Here is a 17441-nt window from a genome sequence, read left to right as displayed (position 1 = left end):
CACCAGGCTACTCCACTGCCCTTTGGGTTAACAGAGTACAGTGGAATCTGTCCAAACCGGGCCTCATCGGGACTGAAGAAATAATCCGTTTAGCGTTACATAACATAGACTCGTGCTTTTCTGCTTGTAGAATGTATACCGAGTCAAAAAAGAAACTTCACATTCTATCGTCAGGGCACTATAAAAGAATAAGAGGTTTCCACGGATGACCAGAAGTCGGGAACGGTTGTTCCCACAGAAACAAATACGTCAACAATATTTATTCGAAGTACACACACTATATTGTCCCAAAAAGGCTGTATAGAATAATGTCTGCATAGATTCCAAGTTAAAACAAAAGAGGTTGTTTGCATGGAAAAGTGAAAACGTAATTACACTTTGGTGGATAGGTGCATACTGTTTCGGCTCAAAAAAATGAACTGGTTAAAATTGAAAATATGCTATTTAAGATTTCAGGTCTTGCGAGCCTCAGTTTACGAGTATATTAACAAGTATGTAAATAAACATTCATAGAAACTGGAACGTTCTTTGATACCCTTTAATTATTCAAACCTCAGAAAACAAAAAGACAGTAAACACATTCATCAAACTTTAATGGGTGCAAACAAACCTCCTGAATACCCGAAATGGGAAGAAAGTTGTTTTTTTTTTATATAAAGAATACGCAGGTTCTGAAAAGGAAAGTATATACTTGGCAGTGAAAAGATATACCCAAAGTGTCAACTTAAAATGTGTTCAGTTCACAACTGGGCATAGCATTCTGTTCACAAATAAATGTTTACATAAAATAGGTTATGTTGACTCCCCATATAGTGTACATTTTGTGAAACAAAACCTGCAACAATTGTCTTTCTGTTATGTGAGTGTGATTACACACAGGTATTACTGAATCACTAGTCAGATAGGTAGGAGAATAGTTTTTACCATTCATAAGATTATCCTTAGATTTGTAGGAAATAAAAACAACCTGTTAAATGTGATTACTATTATTGCCAAGCAAAACATTTACGATGCACTAAGATTAAGATTAATCCTTGTTTTAATCACGTTAAGGAAGAGATACTTCGCTACTATGAGGCAACAAAAACAATATACATTCAGAATTGCTAAATCTCAATGTTGTTTTTTCTAGTTTTGGTTATCTTGTCATGCTCTCCGTGCTGAAGTTAAATTAAAACCCAGCCTTGCAATCTGGCAGCCAAAATACAATGCAATATGTACACGATATCTGTAATAATAAATTCGTCAGTGAAGTTTAAACGCAGCCTTGCAATCTGGCAGCCAAAATACAATGGAGTATGTGCACGATATCTGTAATACTTTTTGCACTGAAACGTAAAAATTGAACCGAAATTATGCATGATATTTCTTTCAAACGCTTATTGAACAAGCAATGCTGCAGTTGTATCATGGAAATGAAAAAAAAGTGTGTACGTGTTAACACTTTTACAACGGTTTCACACCGGGAGTCATAAGTACATTGTACTTATATTTTGAAAATGGGCTTCACCTTCAACATTGTTCCAACAAAATTTACAAAATCTCTGATTTAATGGGATTGGTGGGTGCCCGTTTCCACCTCAAGCTTCAAGGAACCGGTTCTCGTTGACTCCGGGTTTATAACTGCAGTGCCGCGTGTAACGGTGATTACGGTGATACCCCAATTTGCCAGGACAGCTGATGTGATGATAACGGATTAAGAGTAACGGTCCGCTAGTTTGCAGGCTATAGCCTCTGAGCCTGTTTTCAGTGGGCACAGTGTAAAGTATGGAATGGATTTTGGAATGGAGTTTGGATTGGATACGACTACGTCGACGATGAGGAATCGCGGTCGGACTTCTAATATGTAAGAGACAGAGCGGGTCTCCACATCGGGATCATTGCATTGGCCACTCAGTCCCGATGTGCGTTCTGTCACATGTTTATCACTGTGTATACCATTTCGACCGTCATTCAACCAAACAATAATAAACCATGGCTGCTGCTGTCTTCATCTCTACCGTCGACTCTTGTCTTCCATTACTCTTGTCCACCATCCTAAACTATCACCCGAGAGCAACCTCCACGACCGCATTTGGACAGATGGTGGAGATCATCTCTAACACCGACTCTTGTCTTCCCTGTCTCTTGCCCACCATCCTAAACTATACCACCCGATAGCCTTTTATCCCACACGTAAATACTGTCATACACTAAATCATTTCAATAAGCTTCTTTAAAACTTCATTTATTCACGTGATCTATTTGTTTCAATATATGTCCAAAGTCTAACCCCTTTGTCTATGTAATGTATTCAGCAAACATTCTGTATATCCCCTCTTATCATAAACCTCGCTCCGGACAGGACCCTTAATTCTCAAACGCTATCAATACATGTCAATTAACACCTCTCTAAGTCGCCGAATCTTGCGTATGTACATGTGTATGGGTCAGTGACCTTGCACAATGTGGCGTAATGGCCCTATGTATAAAAAACAGACTGATATGGTCAGTCGGGAGACCAACCAGCGAGACTAACCACCGAAACCAGATCATCGACAGAAGTGGACGGATTGTGCGGCTAGTCGGGGTGTCGGCCAAGGCCATGGCCGTCACCCCACCTACGACTACGTCGACGATGAGGAATCGGACTTCTAATATGTAAGAGACAGAGCGGGTCTCCACATCGGGATCATTGGCCATTCAGTCCCGATGTGCGTTCTGTCACATGTTTATCACTGTGTATACCATTTCGACCGTCATTCAACCAAACAATAATAAACCATGGCTGCTGCTGTCTTCATCTCTACCGTCGACTCTTGTCTTCCATTACTCTTGTCCACCATCCTAAACTATCACCCGAGAGCAACCTCCACGACCGCATTTGGACAGATGGTGGAGATCATCTCTAACACCGACTCTTGTCTTCCCTGTCTCTTGTCCACCATCCTAAACTATACCACCCGATAGCGACCACCACGGCCGCTCTTGGACAATACCTTGGAGTCGACTTTCAGTGATGTCACAACCCATATTTACAGTACACAGCCCCATGCACTTAAAAGAACCCACGAATCCTTTGATAAATGGCCAGATGGTGGCCACGTCAATACGTGCTCCCACCTATTTGTGGGTACAGCTAGTGCAGTAAACTTGAACAAAGTACGGTGACTATGTGTCCCAGTCCACCCAGCTGTGAATGGGCACCCTGTAAGGATAGGAAAGTCAAATTAACTTTGTGAGCCTAGTGACTACAAGAACTGCATGATCCCCGTGGAGTTGAGAGTGATACGAAGTGCCGTTGAGACTGACATCTTATGATCGAGGGAAAAACAAAGTGCATGTGAGCAGTCGATCTGGAGCTCAATAAATAAATAAACAGATTAAAATAACATTTTGAAAATCATGATCGTTGAAGCATGACAGTTATATTCTGAGATAACCCTCTCTCCAAATTCGAATAACCACCGTGATATTGGTCTGACGGTCAATTGGGGCGGTGGGGTAGCCTATTGGTTAAAGCGTTCGCTGTTCACACTGAAGAAACGGTTCGATTTCCCACATGGATACAATGTGTGAAGCCCATTTATGCTCTCTCACTCTGTCTGTCTGTCTGTCTGTCTCTCTCTCTCTGATGTGCATGTGCATAGGTCTAGTGTCCCTAACTGACATGATCATTCGGAGAGTGTGTGATTGAGTTTAGTATTACGCCGCTTTGAACAAGATTCCAGCAATATCACGGTTTGGTGCACCAGAAAATGGGCTTCACACATTGTACCCATGTGGGGAATCGAACCCGGGTCTTCGGCGTGACCAGCGAACGCTTTAACCACTAGGCTACCCCACCGCCTCTCATTCGGAGAGATGAGCAAAGAGATGAGCCATCGAGACGGGACCAGATCATCAATAGAAGAGGACGGATTGTAATTTCGGCTAGCTCGGGGCGTCGGCCAAAGCCGTCGCTTCACCAACGGCCCCCATCGACGAGTGAAGACTAACGTCCGACTAACGCAATTTCGATATATGTTACTGGGTCAAACTGAAGGCATTCCTCTCTTACGGTGTTAACTTAATATAGCTCTCTTACCTTTTTGTTGCATCTATAGCTCACTTACCTTTTTGTTGCCCGTATAGCTCTCTTACTTTTTAGTTGCACTTTTAGTTGTGGTATACCTTTTTGCTCTAATTAGTAAGGGCGATTTAAAACAGGCTACAAAATGTCTACTACTGGTAAATGCTAACTATGTCACCGCGATCAGTCATCAAACTTGGACAGCTGAGCCATCAAAAAGGGGGACCATATTCAGATGAATCCTGGCCATCTTTTGCGAAGCAGAATAGATGTTTCCGAACAAGTCAAACACCCAGTTCAAAAGAGACACGTTCTTCTATGGTTCCCTTGGGAATGAGCAGTAATTAAGTTCTGAAACAGGGAAGATTTTGTCAGCTTCCTGCGTCTAATCCAGAACAAAGCTGTCAACACGTTTAAAGGAAAAATGACGCTGCTCGTCTTTCAATTCGACAGCTACACGTTTCTTCTCCCCTTAATAACACAGTATATCAGGATGACATGTCACATGCTCGCGTTAAATATATCCCGCTGTAGTGCCATACCGTACAAGTCATGTCCTCCTGCAGTGCCATACTGTACACTACATATCCCGCTGTCATGCCATACCGTAAAAAATATATCGTTCCATCATGACATACTGTACAAAATATATCCTGCTGTCAAGCCAGTCCGCACAATATATATCCCGCTGTCATGCTATATTGTACAATATATATCCTGCTGTCATGCCAGTCCGCGCCATATATATCAAGCCATCATGCTATACCTTGCAATATATATCCTACTGTCATTCAATACTGTACAATATGTATCCTAATGTCATGGGTCTGGCAGAGAAAGCAGTATCATGCAAGCTAACACATTCACTTTTGCACCAGAATCAGTTACGCCTTTTTGTGCACAGTTGGGTAGATATTGTGAGGTGCTTGTTTCGGGGAATTGAGAGCATGTAAAGGCCCTTTGTCGCAAGTGTCACAGCATAATCGTACCAAGACCAGGACTGTTTTTAATTACAATGAGCAATTAGCATCTGTGGTTGTTGAAACCCCATCGTTGCAAAAGTACAGGGTTTGCTTAATTACACAATCGTGTTAGATTCCACGATAGGTGAAAAACACTGTCCAGTTTGATAACACAGTCTATCAGATCGGACAGTGTGGTCCCACGTCCCCTACTTTATATGTTCTTCCACCTTTAGTTACCTCCCTGTGATCTCCAGCCCGTATTTATATCAGTCTATGCAAACTTAGTATTTTTCGTTACACGCCACTACTGAGTCTAAGAAACTGTGGTAGGAGGTCACGTCAGGAAAACTTTGAGCGACTTATGGCCGTCCAGTCAAATACGAGACGCCCTAACGGATTTAACCAATCACACAACACCTACGATTAAGGGATCGGCGGGACTTACAAAATTCCTCGATCACTGACACTGATTCCTCAACAACCGAAAATCCGCATATAACACAGCTATTTGACATGCAGTATCTACTCTTTGGGTTTTCTGTTGACATGCTTACAAATAGGTAATATGTCCTCACGCTAGCATGATTGAATATTGCCAAAACGCTATTTTCAGCGACTGTTACTCACTGTTGTGGCGTGCTCCATGTGCATCAGTCGGAAGCGATCGTGCGGAAAATAGCATAGAGCCTTTCGGGTACAAATCTTTTCCGGGTTCGAAAGGTATGTGCGAATGAGCACTTTCGCGATTTGGTAGGCTCTGTTCTGATAGGTCAATGTCAAAGGTTACCTGACGAGAACTCCTCCTAGAGGTTGTCAGACTCAGTATAGGAGTGTAACGAACAATACTGAGACTATGTTTACTTAGACTGGTATTTATGTTGTATTTTTTTGTTTTAAGTCAAAGTACTAGTTCTTTACTGCCCATTGACGACATGTTTTTATGTTGTTACGGTGATAATTTGATAATTTAACAAAAGGTATAAAAGAAAGATATCCCCTCAGAACCAGCAAAATATAACACTGACAAATCCAATATACATGTAACCAGTATGATGTGCTGACCAAAGAGCAAGATACAAAGATTCACAATAGAGGTTTCTAGTACAATGCAGGAGAATCAAACGTAAAGTAATGGGTAAAAAATATAATATCAACTCACTAAAGTCTTCGTTTTCAGTGAAACAGTTACGCTAAATGTTGCAGCGAGCCGAAGTTCTTGAATACCGGTTGCACGTTGGCAAAGAGGCTGACGGATGGATGTAGGGCGAATGACACAACTCCAGGAAAACTCTGTACGTCTGTGTGTGTGGTCAAAATAAAAACCTGCCTTATATAAACACCGTCACTGATTCCTGAGCATTCCAGCGATCGGTTCGTGTTCACACACCAAAGGGAAGCAACTCTAAAGCGCTACCTTAAAGGCGTGCCGCTATTACGAAGTATGATCCATAATAATTACCACTCAAAACTGTAAACATTGTGACCCATTAATAACTATACCTTAATCAATAATACGTGTAATACAAATCACAGAAAACAGACTCCCGTAAGCATGTTCTTTCAATAGTTTATTCGCTTTAATGTATAAATTGTTCTCGTCAAGATATGACTGAAATATTGCGATATGGTGTTAATGATTGATCAGCTCACTCACACATTGTTGACCTGTTTTAATCTTAGTGTTACAATATTAAGTAATGAAAGTGTAATCACAAAAAGTCGCAGATCTCTTTATACTATTCTGATTCTGGTTAATATGATTTATGAAGTCTGAAGATGGTTGTTTGGAAAAGACCAGTGTAAATTTAGCTAACCTTAATGACGAAAACACTAGCTAGAGTAACATGGAACACTGACGACGGATTGGAGGCTGAATATGAACTGTCGATATATAACATTAAAGACACTATGGCGTTACACTGACATGGGATTAGTTTTTCATCTTCAGGATATTGTTTAGTTGGGGTTTCATTCATTCGCCATGGTGTCACTGTTTTTAACTGTAAGTCGTTTTCACGCGTTTTGTAGTTGGGAAACAAGGAACGACCGCAGCTGTCTTTCATTTTCGCTAAACTGCCTGGTAGTAACGTTGTTTTAACTCGTCTTCATGTTTGCATGTCTCGTCACATGCATAATTAGACAAGGAATAAGAAAAGATTTTTAATTTAGTGTCTCTTGATATATAGCAGCCACAGGAAGTACAAACCATGCTAGTTGTTCCCCGTCAGTGGATTCTTTCCCAATGAACTTATTAGGACGGGAAATAATAAAGTACATTATTTCCTTTACAGTAGATACAGTACCGTTTCTACGTACCAATATTTTCATAGCATCCACTTTCGGTTTTTAATCTATGACACGAAGTTCGTAACATAGTCGAAAAGGGTCTCCACTATAGTCCCGAACAGAAGTGCATGCGCAGTTATGTTTACCTCTGTTAATGTTCAGCAGTTAGCGAAACCGACAAAATTATTTCCACAATCGTAAAATATATGCCAGACTGCGCGCTTTCAAAATCTCAGGAATTAATCACAAAAAATGATAACACGTACGGAAAAAGTCGAGGTGACCCAGTTCCACCAGTGGGACATGCACACCACTCCGAGGCCAAGAACAGTGCAAGTGTCCACTACGCCGTGACGAGCGAACGCTTTAACCACCAGGCTACTCCACTGCCCTTTGGGTTAACAGAGTACAGTGGAATCTGTCCAAACCGGGCCTCATCGGGACTGAAGAAATAATCCAGTTTAGACAACGTGCCGGGTTGTAGAGCCGATGACAAATGTACGCCGATTTTACGCCGGTGTTGACAACTTGCCAGTTTGGAGAGAAACGGGGTTTTGACAGCTTCCACTAGTGAAGGTGATTTAGCGTTACATAACATAGACTCGTGCTTTTCTGCTTGTAGAATGTATACCGAGTCAAAAAAGAAACTTCACATTCTATCGTCAGGGCACTATAAAAGAATAAGAGGTTTCCACGGATGACCAGAAGTCGGGAACGGTTGTTCCCACAGAAACAAATACGTCAACAATATTTATTCGAAGTACACACACTATATTGTCCCAAAAAGGCTGTATAGAATAATGTCTGCATAGATTCCAAGTTAAAACAAAAGAGGTTGTTTGCATGGAAAAGTGAAAACGTAATTACACTTTGGTGGATAGGTGCATACTGTTTCGGCTCAAAAAAATGAACTGGTTAAAATTGAAAATATGCTATTTAAGATTTCAGGTCTTGCGAGCCTCAGTTTACGAGTATATTAACAAGTATGTAAATAAACATTCATAGAAACTGGAACGTTCTTTGATACCCTTTAATTATTCAAACCTCAGAAAACAAAAAGACAGTAAACACATTCATCAAACTTTAATGGGTGCAAACAAACCTCCTGAATACCCGAAATGGGAAGAAAGTTGTTTTTTTTTTATATAAAGAATACGCAGGTTCTGAAAAGGAAAGTATATACTTGGCAGTGAAAAGATATACCCAAAGTGTCAACTTAAAATGTGTTCAGTTCACAACTGGGCATAGCATTCTGTTCACAAATAAATGTTTACATAAAATAGGTTATGTTGACTCCCCATATAGTGTACATTTTGTGAAACAAAACCTGCAACAATTGTCTTTCTGTTATGTGAGTGTGATTACACACAGGTATTACTGAATCACTAGTCAGATAGGTAGGAGAATAGTTTTTACCATTCATAAGATTATCCTTAGATTTGTAGGAAATAAAAACAACCTGTTAAATGTGATTACTATTATTGCCAAGCAAAACATTTACGATGCACTAAGATTAAGATTAATCCTTGTTTTAATCACGTTAAGGAAGAGATACTTCGCTACTATGAGGCAACAAAAACAATATACATTCAGAATTGCTAAATCTCAATGTTGTTTTTTCTAGTTTTGGTTATCTTGTCATGCTCTCCGTGCTGAAGTTAAATTAAAACCCAGCCTTGCAATCTGGCAGCCAAAATACAATGCAATATGTACACGATATCTGTAATAATAAATTCGTCAGTGAAGTTTAAACGCAGCCTTGCAATCTGGCAGCCAAAATACAATGGAGTATGTGCACGATATCTGTAATACTTTTTGCACTGAAACGTAAAAATTGAACCGAAATTATGCATGATATTTCTTTCAAACGCTTATTGAACAAGCAATGCTGCAGTTGTATCATGGAAATGAAAAAAAGTGTGTACGTGTTAACACTTTTACAACGGTTTCACACCGGGAGTCATAAGTACATTGTACTTATATTTTGAAAATGGGCTTCACCTTCAACATTGTTCCAACAAAATTTACAAAATCTCTGATTTAATGGGATTGGTGGGTGCCCGTTTCCACCTCAAGCTTCAAGGAACCGGTTCTCGTTGACTCCGGGTTTATAACTGCAGTGCCGCGTGTAACGGTGATTACGGTGATACCCCAATTTGCCAGGACAGCTGATGTGATGATAACGGATTAAGAGTAACGGTCCGCTAGTTTGCAGGCTATAGCCTCTGAGCCTGTTTTCAGTGGGCACAGTGTAAAGTATGGAATGGATTTTGGAATGGAGTTTGGATTGGATACGACTACGTCGACGATGAGGAATCGCGGTCGGACTTCTAATATGTAAGAGACAGAGCGGGTCTCCACATCGGGATCATTGCATTGGCCACTCAGTCCCGATGTGCGTTCTGTCACATGTTTATCACTGTGTATACCATTTCGACCGTCATTCAACCAAACAATAATAAATCATGGCTGCTGCTGTCTTCATCTCTACCGTCGACTCTTGTCTTCCATTACTCTTGTCCACCATCCTAAACTATCACCCGAGAGCAACCTCCACGACCGCATTTGGACAGATGGTGGAGATCATCTCTAACACCGACTCTTGTCTTCCCTGTCTCTTGCCCACCATCCTAAACTATACCACCCGATAGCCTTTTATCCCACACGTAAATACTGTCATACACTAAATCATTTCAATAAGCTTCTTTAAAACTTCATTTATTCACGTGATCTATTTGTTTCAATATATGTCCAAAGTCTAACCCCTTTGTCTATGTAATGTATTCAGCAAACATTCTGTATATCCCCTCTTATCATAAACCTCGCTCCGGACAGGACCCTTAATTCTCAAACGCTATCAATACATGTCAATTAACACCTCTCTAAGTCGCCGAATCTTGCGTATGTACATGTGTATGGGTCAGTGACCTTGCACAATGTGGCGTAATGGCCCTATGTATAAAAAACAGACTGATATGGTCAGTCGGGAGACCAACCAGCGAGACTAACCACCGAAACCAGATCATCGACAGAAGTGGACGGATTGTGCGGCTAGTCGGGGTGTCGGCCAAGGCCATGGCCGTCACCCCACCTACGACTACGTCGACGATGAGGAATCGGACTTCTAATATGTAAGAGACAGAGCGGGTCTCCACATCGGGATCATTGGCCATTCAGTCCCGATGTGCGTTCTGTCACATGTTTATCACTGTGTATACCATTTCGACCGTCATTCAACCAAACAATAATAAACCATGGCTGCTGCTGTCTTCATCTCTACCGTCGACTCTTGTCTTCCATTACTCTTGTCCACCATCCTAAACTATCACCCGAGAGCAACCTCCACGACCGCATTTGGACAGATGGTGGAGATCATCTCTAACACCGACTCTTGTCTTCCCTGTCTCTTGTCCACCATCCTAAACTATACCACCCGATAGCGACCACCACGGCCGCTCTTGGACAATACCTTGGAGTCGACTTTCAGTGATGTCACAACCCATATTTACAGTACACAGCCCCATGCACTTAAAAGAACCCACGAATCCTTTGATAAATGGCCAGATGGTGGCCACGTCAATACGTGCTCCCACCTATTTGTGGGTACAGCTAGTGCAGTAAACTTGAACAAAGTACGGTGACTATGTGTCCCAGTCCACCCAGCTGTGAATGGGCACCCTGTAAGGATAGGAAAGTCAAATTAACTTTGTGAGCCTAGTGACTACAAGAACTGCATGATCCCCGTGGAGTTGAGAGTGATACGAAGTGCCGTTGAGACTGACATCTTATGATCGAGGGAAAAACAAAGTGCATGTGAGCAGTCGATCTGGAGCTCAATAAATAAATAAACAGATTAAAATAACATTTTGAAAATCATGATCGTTGAAGCATGACAGTTATATTCTGAGATAACCCTCTCTCCAAATTCGAATAACCACCGTGATATTGGTCTGACGGTCAATTGGGGCGGTGGGGTAGCCTATTGGTTAAAGCGTTCGCTGTTCACACTGAAGAAACGGTTCGATTTCCCACATGGATACAATGTGTGAAGCCCATTTATGCTCTCTCACTCTGTCTGTCTGTCTGTCTCTCTCTCTCTCTGATGTGCATGTGCATAGGTCTAGTGTCCCTAACTGACATGATCATTCGGAGAGTGTGTGATTGAGTTTAGTATTACGCCGCTTTGAACAAGATTCCAGCAATATCACGGTTTGGTGCACCAGAAAATGGGCTTCACACATTGTACCCATGTGGGGAATCGAACCCGGGTCTTCGGCGTGACGAGCGAACGCTTTAACCACTAGGCTACCCCACCGCCTCTCATTCGGAGAGATGAGCAAAGAGATGAGCCATCGAGACGGGACCAGATCATCGATAGAAGAGGACGGATTGTAATTTCGGCTAGCTCGGGGCGTCGGCCAAAGCCGTCGCTTCACCAACGGCCCCCATCGACGAGTGAAGACTAACGTCCGACTAACGCAATTTCGATATATGTTACTGGGTCAAACTGAAGGCATTCCTCTCTTACGGTGTTAACTTAATATAGCTCTCTTACCTTTTTGTTGCACCTATAGCTCACTTACCTTTTTGTTGCCCGTATAGCTCTCTTACTTTTTAGTTGCACTTTTAGTTGTGGTATACCTTTTTGCTCTAATTAGTAAGGGCGATTTAAAACAGGCTACAAAATGTCTACTACTGGTAAATGCTAACTATGTCACCGCGATCAGTCATCAAACTTGGACAGCTGAGCCATCAAAAAGGGGGACCATATTCAGATGAATCCTGGCCATCTTTTGCGAAGCAGAATAGATGTTTCCGAACAAGTCAAACACCCAGTTCAAAAGAGACACGTTCTTCTATGGTTCCCTTGGGAATGAGCAGTAATTAAGTTCTGAAACAGGGAAGATTTTGTCAGCTTCCTGCGTCTAATCCAGAACAAAGCTGTCAACACGTTTAAAGGAAAAATGACGCTGCTCGTCTTTCAATTCGACAGCTACACGTTTCTTCTCCCCTTAATAACACAGTATATCAGGATGACATGTCACATGCTCGCGTTAAATATATCCCACTGTAGTGCCATACCGTACAAGTCATGTCCTCCTGCAGTGCCATACTGTACACTACATATCCCGCTGTCATGCCATACCGTAAAAAATATATCGTTCCATCATGACATACTGTACAAAATATATCCTGCTGTCAAGCCAGTCCGCACAATATATATCCCGCTGTCATGCTATATTGTACAATATATATCCTGCTGTCATGCCAGTCCGCGCCATATATATCAAGCCATCATGCTATACCTTGCAATATATATCCTACTGTCATTCAATACTGTACAATATGTATCCTAATGTCATGGGTCTGGCAGAGAAAGCAGTATCATGCAAGCTAACACATTCACTTTTGCACCAGAATCAGTTACGCCTTTTTGTGCACAGTTGGGTAGATATTGTGAGGTGCTTGTTTCGGGGGATTGAGAGCATGTAAAGGCCCTTTGTCGCAAGTGTCACAACATAATCGTACCAAGACCAGGACTGTTTTTAATTACAATGAGCAATTAGCATCTGTGGTTGTTGAAACCCCATCGTTGCAAAAGTACAGGGTTTGCTTAATTACACTATCGTGTTAGATTCCACGATAGGTGAAAAACACTGTCCAGTTTGATAACACAGTCTCTCAGATCGGACAGTGTGGTCCCACGTCCCCTACTTTATATGTTCTTCCACCTTTAGTTACCTCCCTGTGATCTCCAGCCCGTATTTATATCAGTCTATGCAAACTTAGTATTTTTCGTTACACGCCACTACTGAGTCTAAGAAACTGTGGTAGGAGGTCACGTCAGGAAAACTTTGAGCGACTTATGGCCGTCCAGTCAAATACGAGACGCCCTAACGGATTTAACCAATCACACAACACCTACGATTAAGGGATCGGCGGGACTTACAAAATTCCTCGATCACTGACACTGATTCCTCAACAACCGAAAATCCGCATATAACACAGCTATTTGACATACAGTATCTACTCTTTGGGTTTTCTGTTGACATGCTTACAAATAGGTAATATGTCCTCACGCTAGCATGATTGAATATTGCCAAAACGCTATTTTCAGCGACTGTTACTCACTGTTGTGGCGTGCTCCATGTGCATCAGTCGGAAGCGATCGTGCGGAAAATAGCATAGAGCCTTTCGGGTACAAATCTTTTCCGGGTTCGAAAGGTATGTGCGAATGAGCACTTTCGCGATTTGGTTAGCTGTGTTCTGATAGGTCAATGTCAAAGGTTACCTGACGAGAACTCCTCCTAGAGGTTGTCAGACTCAGTATAGGAGTGTAACGAACAATACTGAGACTATGTTTACTTAGACTGGTATTTATGTTGTATTTTTTTGTTTTAAGTCAAAGTACTAGTTCTTTACTGCCCATTGACGACATGTTTTTATGTTGTTACGGTGATAATTTGATAATTTAACAAAAGGTATAAAAGAAAGATATCCCCTCAGAACCAGCAAAATATAACACTGACAAATCCAATATACATGTAACCAGTATGATGTGCTGACCAAAGAGCAAGATACAAAGATTCACAATAGAGGTTTCTAGTACAATGCAGGAGAATCAAACGTAAAGTAATGGGTAAAAAATATAATATCAACTCACTAAAGTCTTCGTTTTCAGTGAAACAGTTACGCTAAATGTTGCAGCGAGCCGAAGTTCTTGAATACCGGTTGCACGTTGGCAAAGAGGCTGACGGATGGATGTAGGGCGAATGACACAACTCCAGGAAAACTCTGTACGTCTGTGTGTGTGGTCAAAATAAAAACCTGCCTTATATAAACACCGTCACTGATTCCTGAGCATTCCAGCGATCGGTTCGTGTTCACACACCAAAGGGAAGCAACTCTAAAGCGCTACCTTAAAGGCGTGCCGCTATTACGAAGTATGATCCATAATAATTACCACTCAAAACTGTAAACATTGTGACCCATTAATAACTATACCTTAATCAATAATACGTGTAATACAAATCACAGAAAACAGACTCCCGTAAGCATGTTCTTTCAATAGTTTATTCGCTTTAATGTATAAATTGTTCTCGTCAAGATATGACTGAAATATTGCGATATGGTGTTAATGATTGATCAGCTCACTCACACATTGTTGACCTGTTTTAATCTTAGTGTTACAATATTAAGTAATGAAAGTGTAATCACAAAAAGTCGCAGATCTCTTTATACTATTCTGATTCTGGTTAATATGATTTATGAAGTCTGAAGATGGTTGTTTGGAAAAGACCAGTGTAAATTTAGCTAACCTTAATGACGAAAACACTAGCTAGAGTAACATGGAACACTGACGACGGATTGGAGGCTGAATATGAACTGTCGATATATAACATTAAAGACACTATGGTGTTACACTGACATGGGATTAGTTTTTCATCTTCAGGGTATTGTTTAGTTGGGGTTTCATTCATTCGCCATGGTGTCACTGTTTTTAACTGTAAGTCGTTTTCACGCGTTTTGTAGTTGGGAAACAAGGAACGACCGCAGCTGTCTTTCATTTTCGCTAAACTGCCTGGTAGTAACGTTGTTTTAACTCGTCTTCATGTTTGCATGTCTCGTCACATGCATAATTAGACAAGGAATAAGAAAAGATTTTTAATTTAGTGTCTCTTGATATATAGCAGCCACAGGAAGTACAAACCATGCTAGTTGTTCCCCGTCAGTGGATTCTTTCCCAATGAACTTATTAGGACGGGAAATAATAAAGTACATTATTTCCTTTACAGTAGATACAGTACCGTTTCTACGTACCAATATTTTCATAGCATCCACTTTCGGTTTTTAATCTATGACACGAAGTTCGTAACATAGTCGAAAAGGGTCTCCACTATAGTCCCGAACAGAAGTGCATGCGCAGTTATGTTTACCTCTGTTAATGTTCAGCAGTTAGCGAAACCGACAAAATTATTTCCACAATCGTAAAATATATGCCAGACTGCGCGCTTTCAAAATCTCAGGAATTAATCACAAAAAATGATAACACGTACGGAAAAAGTCGAGGTGACCCAGTTCCACCAGTGGGACATGCACACCACTCCGAGGCCAAGAACAGTGCAAGTGTCCACTACGCCGTGACGAGCGAACGCTTTAACCACCAGGCTACTCCACTGCCCTTTGGGTTAACAGAGTACAGTGGAATCTGTCCAAACCGGGCCTCATCGGGACTGAAGAAATAATCCAGTTTAGACAACGTGCCGGGTTGTAGAGCCGATGACAAATGTACGCCGATTTTACGCCGGTGTTGACAACTTGCCAGTTTGGAGAGAAACGGGGTTTTGACAGCTTCCACTAGTGAAGGTGATTTAGCGTTACATAACATAGACTCGTGCTTTTCTGCTTGTAGAATGTATACCGAGTCAAAAAAGAAACTTCACATTCTATCGTCAGGGCACTATAAAAGAATAAGAGGTTTCCACGGATGACCAGAAGTCGGGAACGGTTGTTCCCACAGAAACAAATACGTCAACAATATTTATTCGAAGTACACACACTATATTGTCCCAAAAAGGCTGTATAGAATAATGTCTGCATAGATTCCAAGTTAAAACAAAAGAGGTTGTTTGCATGGAAAAGTGAAAACGTAATTACACTTTGGTGGATAGGTGCATACTGTTTCGGCTCAAAAAAATGAACTGGTTAAAATTGAAAATATGCTATTTAAGATTTCAGGTCTTGCGAGCCTCAGTTTACGAGTATATTAACAAGTATGTAAATAAACATTCATAGAAACTGGAACGTTCTTTGATACCCTTTAATTATTCAAACCTCAGAAAACAAAAAGACAGTAAACACATTCATCAAACTTTAATGGGTGCAAACAAACCTCCTGAATACCCGAAATGGGAAGAAAGTTGTTTTGTTTTTTTATAAAGAATACGCAGGTTCTGAAAAGGAAAGTATATACTTGGCAGTGAAAAGATATACCCAAAGTGTCAACTTAAAATGTATTCAGTTCACAACTGGGCATAGCATTCTGTTCACAAATAAATGTTTACATAAAATAGGTTATGTTGACTCCCCATATAGTGTACATTTTGTGAAACAAAACCTGCAACAATTGTCTTTCTGTTATGTGAGTGTGATTACACACAGGTATTACTGAATCACTAGTCAGATAGGTAGGAGAATAGTTTTTACCATTCATAAGATTATCCTTAGATTTGTAGGAAATAAAAACAACCTGTTAAATGTGATTACTATTATTGCCAAGCAAAACATTTACGATGCACTAAGATTAAGATTAATCCTTGTTTTAATCACGTTAAGGAAGAGATACTTCGCTACTATGAGGCAACAAAAACAATATACATTCAGAATTGCTAAAACTCAATGTTGTTTTTTCTAGTTTTGGTTATCTTGTCATGCTCTCCGTGCTGAAGTTAAATTAAAACCCAGCCTTGCAATCTGGCAGCCAAAATACAATGCAATATGTACACGATATCTGTAATAATAAATTCGTCAGTGAAGTTTAAACGCAGCCTTGCAATCTGGCAGCCAAAATACAATGGAGTATGTGCACGATATCTGTAATACTTTTTGCACTGAAACGTAAAAATTGAACCGAAATTATGCATGATATTTCTTTCAAACGCTTATTGAACAAGCAATGCTGCAGTTGTATCATGGAAATGAAAAAAAAGTGTGTACGTGTTAACACTTTTACAACGGTTTCACACCGGGAGTCATAAGTACATTGTACTTATATTTTGAAAATGGGCTTCACCTTCAACATTGTTCCAACAAAATTTACAAAATCTCTGATTTAATGGGATTGGTGGGTGACTATAACGGCCCGTTTCCACCTCAAGCTTCAAGGAACCGGTTCTCGTTGACTCCAGGTTTATAACTGCAGTGCCGCGTGTAACGGTGATTACGGTGATACCAAGATTTGCCAGGACAGCTGATGTGATGATAACGGATTAAGAGTAACGGTCCGCTAGTTTGCAGGCTATAGCCTCTGAGCCTGTTTTCAGTGGGCACAGTGTAAAGTATGGAATGGATTTTGGAATGGAGTTTGGATTGGATACGACTACGTCGACGATGAGGAATCGCGGTCGGACTTCTAATAT

This window comes from Haliotis asinina, chromosome 12 (genome assembly GCF_037392515.1).
Source record: "Haliotis asinina isolate JCU_RB_2024 chromosome 12, JCU_Hal_asi_v2, whole genome shotgun sequence".
In the NCBI taxonomy this organism is placed as follows: Eukaryota; Metazoa; Mollusca; class Gastropoda; order Lepetellida; family Haliotidae; genus Haliotis; species Haliotis asinina.
This window is presented reverse-complemented; position numbering follows the sequence as displayed.